This window comes from Mesoplodon mirus, assembly GCF_964341445.2.
Source record: "Mesoplodon mirus genome assembly, chromosome: 15".
Classification (NCBI taxonomy): domain Eukaryota; kingdom Metazoa; phylum Chordata; class Mammalia; order Artiodactyla; family Ziphiidae; genus Mesoplodon; species Mesoplodon mirus.
The window spans coordinates 22,264,513-22,273,872 of NC_138991.1; positions in this window are offsets into that span (position 1 = coordinate 22,264,513).

Sequence of the window (9,360 nt, forward strand, 5' to 3'; positions counted from 1 at the left end):
GCCCCCTGGGACCATGGTCCCTGGCTGAGACCTCTCCCATGCAGATGGTTGGATCTGGGGAAGTCACCTCCCCCCAACCCCAATTTGAACCAGGCCTCTTGCTGCCTCTTGCGATTTGTGGTCTATCCTCGACTTTCACCACAGCTACCTCCCAATAATTAAACATATTTAATCATCCAATAGGTAAACAAGCTCCCTGGCCCCTTGAGCTAGCTCCCCTGCTGTCTTCTCATTCCTGGAGGTTCTGGAATCTGTGTTTCTAGAACCTTGGTGCCATTTGACTCAGTTCAGCTCAGCAAACACTGTGGAGCACTGTGTGCAGCAGGTGATAGGGCCAGCCTCCCTCCCGCCTGCACCTTGGGCCAGGGTGAGGGGGAGGAGTCCATCACCAGCCAGACCCCTCTACCTGCCAGGCACAGGAAACTGAAGGCCCAGAGAGGGTGAGAAACTTCCCCAAGGTCACAGAGCCCAGGGGTGGAGATCTGGTTAAGGTCTTGGGAGTTGATGAAATATTTACCATCTTGTGGGTACACACTGGCTGATAAAATACACACAGCTCCCACCTTCATGAAGTTCACAGGTTGGTGTGAGGGGTGGTGGATAAACCAGAGAACAAACCTGTTGATTCAGAAAGGCAGACCGTGCTACCTGCTAGGATGGGAGGAAGCCCGGGATGTGATGGGGAAGAGTGGGGACCACTGAGGACAGGAGGTCAGGGAGGGCTTCTCGGAGGAAATGAATTTTAGCTGAAGTTTGAAGGATAAAAAGAGTGGCCATACAAGGATCTGGGGGGAAGAGCTTTCAGGCAAAATCCCTGAGGTGAGAACGGGCTTCTCTGGGTGGAACAGTGGTGCGGTGGGGGCAATGGTGGGAGAGAATAGTGGGAGGTGAAGCTGGAGCCTGGAGCAGGGCCTGGAGCCTCCTGGGCTGTGGTGAGAGCCTTGAACTTTACTTAAATGCACTGGGAAGACTGTAGATGTTAAGCAAGAGAGGTGACAAGATTTGATGTATGTTTTTGAAATATCCCTCTGGCAGCTGCCTGGAGGGGGATTAAAGGGGGGCAGGTAGAAGCAGGGAGGTCAGCAAGGAGGCTGGGACACCTCCAGGAGGGGGTGAAGGAGGCTTAGCCCGGGCAGGGGAGGTGGCGGGGAGAGCATGATTCAAGTGCATTTGAAGGAAGCACCCACCATCCTTGCTTGGATCGGGAGCGTGGGAGCACACAGAGGGCGGAATCGAGATTAATTCCCAGGCTTTTGGTTTGAGTGGAGGGAGTTGCCATTTGCTGAGATGGGTAGGAGCCCACTGAGGGCAAAAAGTCACGAGTTCAGTTTTGGCTGAATTATGTTGGAGAAACCTTTTAGGTATCCATGGTAATGTTGAAAAAAATAATACTTCAGCCAATACTTATTGAACACAGTCTGCATCAGACACATTTAATCCCTTCATCAACCCCTCAGAATAGGTGCCATTATTATGCCCATTTCACTGATGAGGAAACTGAGGCTTGGAGTAGGATGTTGTATATAGGATGAGAAGAAAGCCAGGCAGAGCCCCAAGGAGTGCTCACATCTAAAAGACTGCAGGAGGAGGCCTCCGAAGGGAGTTCTGGGCTTCCTGGAAGGGGGTTCTCCTGGGTCAGCCTGATGTCACCAGGGGTCACATAAGAGAAGGCAGGGACAACAAAGTCTCCAGGGTATTGAGCCACAGAGCAGCTAGAGCTGCCCCTGGGCAGCACGGTGGCCAAGGAGTCGGGTGGGGGATGGCAGGATCACAAGAGGTCAGGAAGGAACGGGAGGGGAGGAGGTGGACAGAGCAAGCGTCCCCACACTTTCCAGCATCTAAGCCTGGCTGGGAAGGGCAGAGAGAGACGGGAGCAGCTAACAGGGGTCTGAGGGTCCTGGGATGCTGCCCCGGTCATCTGGGTTCAGGAACTCCAGCCATTTGCCAGAGAGATGGAGACCTCAGAATACCTTCCTTTTTGATATTGTCCAGCCAGTGGTGTGCCTCAGTCCTGTGTTAGCACGGAGAGCTCTCTCCCGCCTGCAGCAATTCTCCAGTGGACCGAGGACAGGGCATGGGGTCAGGGGAGGCAAGAGTGACTCACTTTCACCTCTCTCAACCCCGGCCGTTCCCACACAAACCGGGACTTGGTCGGAGCCGAGAGGTCTGTAGGGCGTGGCGCCCTGATGCTCCCCGGGGGCTGTGGGCCTGTAGGAGACCAGGAGGGCCAAGGCCTCAAATGCCAGAACAAGAAGTCTCTCCTGGCTGCTGGACCAGGTGCCCTCCATGCTCAGAAACTAACATCAACACTTTCCCCACCTCAGAAGTCCAGAGTGGGGTGACCACGACCCTCAGCTGAGTGAGCCATCCCCCGCAAGTGTGCTCTGGGGAGACTTAGGCCCACAGTGGGGAAGGGGCTTGCCTAATGCCTCTTTCCGTTCGTCATCTCCTCCTTCATCAGTGCCACCAGACGTTAATCCTCTGGCATTGTCACCTCCCCCTGGAAGCCTTCCTTGACTCTCCTCCATCCCCAAAGCCCCTCAGGCATAACATCACCAGGTTTGCCACAGTCTGTCGGATTGTCTGTGTGTCCATCTGGCCCCACAGATTGAAGGCAGAGGCCACATCTGATCCATCTTGGTGTCCCCAGTGCCCAGCTCAGGGTCTGGACAGAGCGAAGGTGTGGGTGTGTTTGTTGAATGGATCTCATCTGAACTGAACTGAACTGATTGTTGGACAGGCCTTGATCCTTCTCTGGCTCCCGGGCAGAGAACTACATTGCAGGTTAAGCATCTCTACCAAGCGGCTGTGTAGATGCACAGTGCCCCTGAATGATAGGAAACCAAAAGGGACATCAGGCTTCCCGTCCTCATTTTCCAGAGGAGGAAGCTGAAGCTCAGAGCAATGAAGGCACAATCCACGGGCTGGCGATCAGAGTGGATGAATCACACTCAGATGGCCTTGGCCCTGTTCCACGGCTCCCCTCCCGGAAATGTTAAAGCTTAGGTTTCCTCATCTGCAAAACCAGGCTGGACACAGCAGTCTCTGAATGCTCAGCCACGGTCCAGTTCTATGAACTCACAGTTCTATGAGCCACAGTGGGGGGAGGAGGGATCACTTAAGAGGCTGTTTATCATCTTGTTGTACCCCCTTGAGCTCTTGGAGCAAAACATTCCCAAGAAGCAGGGTGATTCATTCACGGCACCATTTGCCAGGTCCAGAGAAAAGGCAGACCATGAAATACATTCTGCAACTTTTAAAGAGGAGACAAAGAAATTTCAAGATGAAGTTTCTCTTTAGTGGACAGAAACCAAGCTGGGACATATATATTTTTCCTCCCAGAGATTCAAGTTTTGGGGGGAAGAAACTATCATGGTTTGAGCCAAATTCTCCCAAAATGCAAGGTGGTAAACTTAACGAACACCAGGGACAACATTGCTTCATAAACAGCGCGATGGACTGAACCTGACAACAGCCGCTCTTAGGGTTGACTGATTGGTTGTGGGTTAAAACCAAATCAGATTGGCTGTTTTTGTTGTTCTTGGTGCTAATCCATTCCAGAACTCTGACTGTCAAGGGGAAGATGAGAAACTCATGCTTGCTGCTCTTAAATTAAGCAGAGGGGAGCTTGCTGCATGTGTTGGAGAGTTTGGACATCTTGCAACCCAGGAAGACATGGAGGGAGGTAACAGGTGAGTCTGGTAAGGGGACCGAGGGGGGAGCAGGGTTTAACTGCAGGGAGACTGAATGGTGAGCTTCCACCCCTCACAGAAAACCACGGGAACTACTCCAGCAGTGCTAAGACAGACGGAGAACTCGATCTCTCATTTTGAAGTCACAGGATCTCTACGCCCCGAGTGTGGGTCTCTTACAATATGAATGTTATACGCAACTCTTTAAAAATTGTACTTTTCGCTCCCAAGCCCCCGCTGGGCAGAAGTGGAAGTGAACTTGACCACTTTGCCCAAGCGAGGATGCGTGATGCACTAAGAAAGTTCCAGAAATTTGGGTTCTCGTTTGATTCTGATGCCAAAGAGCTAAGTGGCCTCTCTGGGACTCAGTTTCCCCATCTGTAAAATCATGGGGCAGAGAATGGGTAGAGGAGACCCCAGAGGCATGGGCTTTGGGGTCATACTACCTGGGTTCTAACCTCATTTTTCTAGCTGTGTGTTCTGAGGCAAGTTACTTAAACCTACTGAGCCTCAATTTTCTCATCTGTAAAGCAGAGACAATAACATCTACCTATGGGAATTGCTGACAAGTTAAATAACATGTGTACAAAGCACATAGCTTAGTGCTAGGCCCACAGGAAAATTTTTTATTAAGGTGTGATTTACACAGAGTGAAATGCTCAGATCTTAAGCATTCAATTTTGATGATTGCATATCAAGATACAGGACATTTCAATCAGCCCAGAAAGTTTTCTCATGCCCCTTCCTAGGCAAGCCCTCTCCCAGAAACAACCACTGATCTGATCTCTATCACCACAGGTTAGTTTTGCCCGTTTTAGAATTCCATATGAATAGAACCAGACAGTATATATTGTATTTGTGTGTTTGTGGGTATGTCTGGCTTCGTTCCCTCAACATAACAGTTTTGAGATTCATTCATATTATCGTGTGTATGAGTAGGATGCGTCCTTTATGGTGTGCAGTATTTCACTGTATAAACGCACTACAGCTCATCCACTCTGCTGTTGATGAGCATCTGGGCTATGTCCAGTTTTTGCCTATTGTGAGGAAAGCTGCTATGAACCTTCTAGCTAGAATTTAGTCAAGACTTTCAAGGAGAAATATTTTCTTTTCTCTTGGGGAAATACCTAGGAGTGGAATGCTGGGTCATAGGGTAGATATATATTGTACTTTTTAAAGAAACTCCCAAATGGTCTTCTAAAGTGGTGGTACCATTTTACACTTCCACCAGCGATGTATGAGCATCCCAGTCATTCCATACCCTGCCCAACATTTGGTGTGGTCAGTCTTTTCAATTTTAGTCATTCTGGTATCACACTGTGGTATTAATTTGCATTGCCCCATGACTAATGAACTCCTGTCATGTGCTTACTTAGTTTTTAAAGGTAGTTCCTCTCCCCTTCGTTGCCATGGAGCTTTCAACCTCCATGATTTGAAGGACTGTTGAACATATAAGGAAGGGAAAAACTGATGACAAAATCTACTAGAAATGTAAAGAGCTCTACAAAATCAAACATGAGCTCAGCCCTGGAACCCTCCCATTGACTTGGGTTTCCCAGGACTGGGGAGCTAAGGACTCGTTTTGTCTTCCAACGAACGAGTTGGGGGGCAAGATCATGGCTGACTTGAGGTCAGAATGTTTTAATGATAAACTTGTCCCTGATTGAATAATCATTTTCACTGCTGTCATTTACATAAACTGCCTGCTATGCTCCAGGTATCTTATATATACACAGTATATATATTTTTACAATAGCCCTGCAAGGTTGTTGTATGATCTCTATTTGGTGGACTCTGAACATCAAAGATGTGAATTTTTTTGCCTAACACCACACAGCTACATCTCCTTGAGATCCAGATTCAAAATGAGACTGTCTGGATCCAATATTTCCTTCAAGTTGCCTTTTATTCAGCTATAAAAAGGAATGAAGTGCTGATACATGCTACAACATGAACCTCAGAAGCATCATGCTAAGTGAAAGAAGTCAGACGTAAAAGGTCATGTACTGTGTGATTCCAGTTATACCAAATATCCAGAACAGGTAAATCTCCCTAGAGACAGGTAGTGAATTGGGGCTGGGGCTGTGGGGAGAGGGGAATGAGGAGAAACCGCTTAATGGGCATGGGGTTTTATCTTGGGGTGACAAAAATGGTTTGGAACTAGATGGAGATGGTGGTTGCACAACACTAATAAATGTTTTAAATGCCAGTGAATTGTATACTTTAACATGGTTAATTTTATGTGAATTTCACCTCAATAAGATTAAAAAAGCAAACAGTTCACCCTGCAGTCTCTTCCTCATTAATGAGCATAATTTTACCATTAATGATTTAGTCCTCTGGTTAGTAAAGCCCCCAGCACCTGGGCCCAAGCTCTTCTTTCCCAGAGAACCCCCTCCCCGCTTGAGAATTCCAGGGAGGAAAGAGCAGCATGACCCAGAGTGGGCCGTGGAGTCAGCCTGCCTGAGTTCAATTCCAGGCACCTCCACGTCCTCACCTTAAAATGTGGGTGCTGGGCTTCCCTGGTGGCGCAGTGGTTGAGAGTCCGCCTGCCGATGCAGGGGACACGGGTTTGTGCCCCGGTCCGGGAAGATCCCACATGCCGTGGAGCGGCTGGGCCCGTGAGCCATGGCCGCTGAGCCTGCGCGTCCGGAGCCTGTGCTCCGCAACGGGAGAGGCCACAACAGTGAGAGGCCCGCGTACCAAAAAAAAAAAAAAAAAAAAAAAAAAAAAAATGTGGGTGCTAATGCTACAACCTCGTGGAGTTGTTGTGAGGATGTACGGACATCAGACGTGTAAAGTGTCTGGGCACACCTAATGTTTATTCTCTACTAAGCTGTATTGTCAGGGCTGGCCAGCTTCTCCTACTATCACCTGTGCTGCAAATAGTGACTGAGCACCTGCTATGTGCCAGGCAATTTTCGAGCCTCGGGGATTCATCTATAAGCAAGAACAGCAATAAAATTCCTTTCTTCTTGGAGCTAACATTCCAATCGGGGTATAAGATAATAAATAAAGTAAAATACATATGTTAAATGGTGGTAGATACTAAGGAGAAAACATAAAGGGTGAAGGATAAGAAGTTTGGGGGAAAGTTTAGAATTTTATTTATTTTTTTAAAGATTTATTTATTTGGCCGTTCCGGGTCTTAGTTGCGGCATGTGGGATGTTTTTAGTTGTTGCATGCGAACTCTTAGTTGCCGCATGTGGGATCTAGTCCCCTGACCAGGGATCGAACCCGGGCCCCCTGCACTGGGAGCGGACCACCAGACCACCAGGGAAGTCCCAAAAGGTTAGAATGTCAAATTAGGTGGCCAGAGGTTTCCCTGAGTGATGTTCTGAGGGTGATGAGGTGTTTTCATTTCCTCTTGCTGCTGTAGCGAATTACCGCAAACTTGGAGGCTTAAAACAACACAAATGTAGTATTTCACGTTTCTTGAGGTCAGGAGTCCAAAATGGGTCTCACTGGGCTGAAATCAAGGTCCTGGCGGAGCTGCTTTCTTCTGGAGGCTCCAGGGGAGAGCTCATGCCTTGCCTTTGCGCTTCTAGAGGCTGCCCACATTCCTCGGCTCATGGACCCACATCATTCCAACCTCCGCGGCCCTTATCACATCTTCTCTTTGACTTTCCTCCCTCCCCCTTTTCCTTATAAAGACCCTTGTGATTATGCTGGGCCCACCTGGACAATCCAAAATAATCTCCCCATCTCAAAATCCTTAATCACACCTGCAAAGTCCCTTTTGCCATGTAAGGTGACAGAGTCACAGGTCCTGGGGATTAGGATGTGGACATCTTTGAGGAAGCCATTATTCTGTCCACCACATGAGGCACAGTATCCAAAGGACAGCAAGTTCAAAGGCCCTGAGGCAGGGCTTGCCAGACTTGCCTGAGGAAGATGGAGATCAATGAGGATGCAGTAGAGTGGGCAAGGGGGGGAGTGGTATCTCACGAGATCAGACAGGTGAAGAAGGTAAAATGGCTCTTACAGGCCCTTATGGGTCCCAGTGAAGACTTTGACCTTTACCTGAGTGAGATGGGATCAGGTGAGGGATGTAATCTTATGGGTTTTAAGGATGCCCCTGGCTGCTGTGTCTAGAACAGACTAACCATGAGCAGGCTGCTGCAATATCCATGAGATGATGGTGGCTGGACTGTGGTAGTACAGAGAAGTGATAAGATGGGTCTCATTCTGGATTTTGAAGGTCAAGTTGCAAGGAACCACTTAAGGATCAAAAGTGGAGTGTCACAGAAAGAGGGGAGTCAAGGATGACTCCAAGGCTTTTGGCCTGAACGACTGAAAGGATTAAGATGCCCTTTAAGAAGGGGAAGACCTGGGACGTCCCTGGTGGCGCAGTGGTTAAGAATCTGCCTGCCAATGCAGAGAACATGAGTTCAACCCCTGGTCTGGGAAGATCCCACATGCCGCAGAGCAACTAAGCCCATGCACCACTACTGAGCCTGCGCTCTAGAGCCCACGTGCCACAACTAGTGAAGCCCGCGCGCCTAGAGCCTGTGTTCCACAACAAGAGAAGTCACCGCAGTGAGAAGCCCGCGCACCACAACGAAGAGTAGCCTCCACTCGCCGCAACTAGAGAAAAGCTCACGTGCAGCCACGAAGACCCAATGCAGCCAAAAATAAATAAATAAAATAAATTTTTTTAAAAAGAAGGGGAAGACCACAAAAATCAGACTTGGGGCTGCTGGTGTCAGGACTTTACTGTGAGATGTCTGTTGGGTATCCAAATGGAGATACCGAGTAGGAAGTCAGATATATATGAGTCTGGAGTTTAGGAGAGGGGTCTGGTGGGATTTCTTTGGGAGACATAGGCATGTTGGTGGTATTTAAAGCCATGGGCCTGGATGAGATCTCCCAGGGAATGCAGGCAGAGATCAAGGACTGAGACCTGGGCCCCCTTTGATGAGGAGGAACCAGTGATGTAGGAGGAAAACCAGGCGAGGGTGGGGTCCTGGAAGCCAGGAGTGCCAAATGCTGCAAACTCTGTCCAAGCAAGTGTGGAGTGAGGGGTTGGTAGAGCAGAGGGTGACCACCTTTACTTTCCTAGGGCTGTTCTCTGGCAAACAGCCTCTACAGGAGACAATTTAAGGGAGTCAGACCTACGGAGGCGGCCCTGCTCCTGTGATTCCAGAGCTGTCTCCCCTCCCGTTAGCTGGACGGGTCTGCTCTAGAGGTCTGGCCCCTACTCTCCCAGCATAATTCCCCTCCGGTCTCAACTCCAGCTGGGCCCTTAAGACTCAGCTCAGTTACTCTACTCTGCCAGGAGGCTGTGTTGCCTGCCTCAAGGCCAAGCTGGGGGCCCCCACCCAGCTCCCACAGCACCCACTGCTCCCTCGCTGGACAGCCCTCCACACCCAGGCTGTGTACACGTCTCAGTCTCCCACTGGGCCAGGCTCACTTTGGGCTTCTGGGAGCCCTCCTTATTTCTGCGTCCCCTGCCCTAGCGTGGCATAAGGCATCTAAGAGACTCTGAGTAAATGCCTGTGGACAGAAACACTCAGCAGAAGCCCCTTCCGCTAGGATCTGGCTGTGCCTGGCCCTTTGTTGTGCAGGCACTCCAGTCCCCGGGCTCCTCCTGAAACCTGGGGTGCTGGGATCCTGCCAGGCCCTCCGTGGCAGGCTGGCCCCTCACAGCACCAGCCTGCTGACACT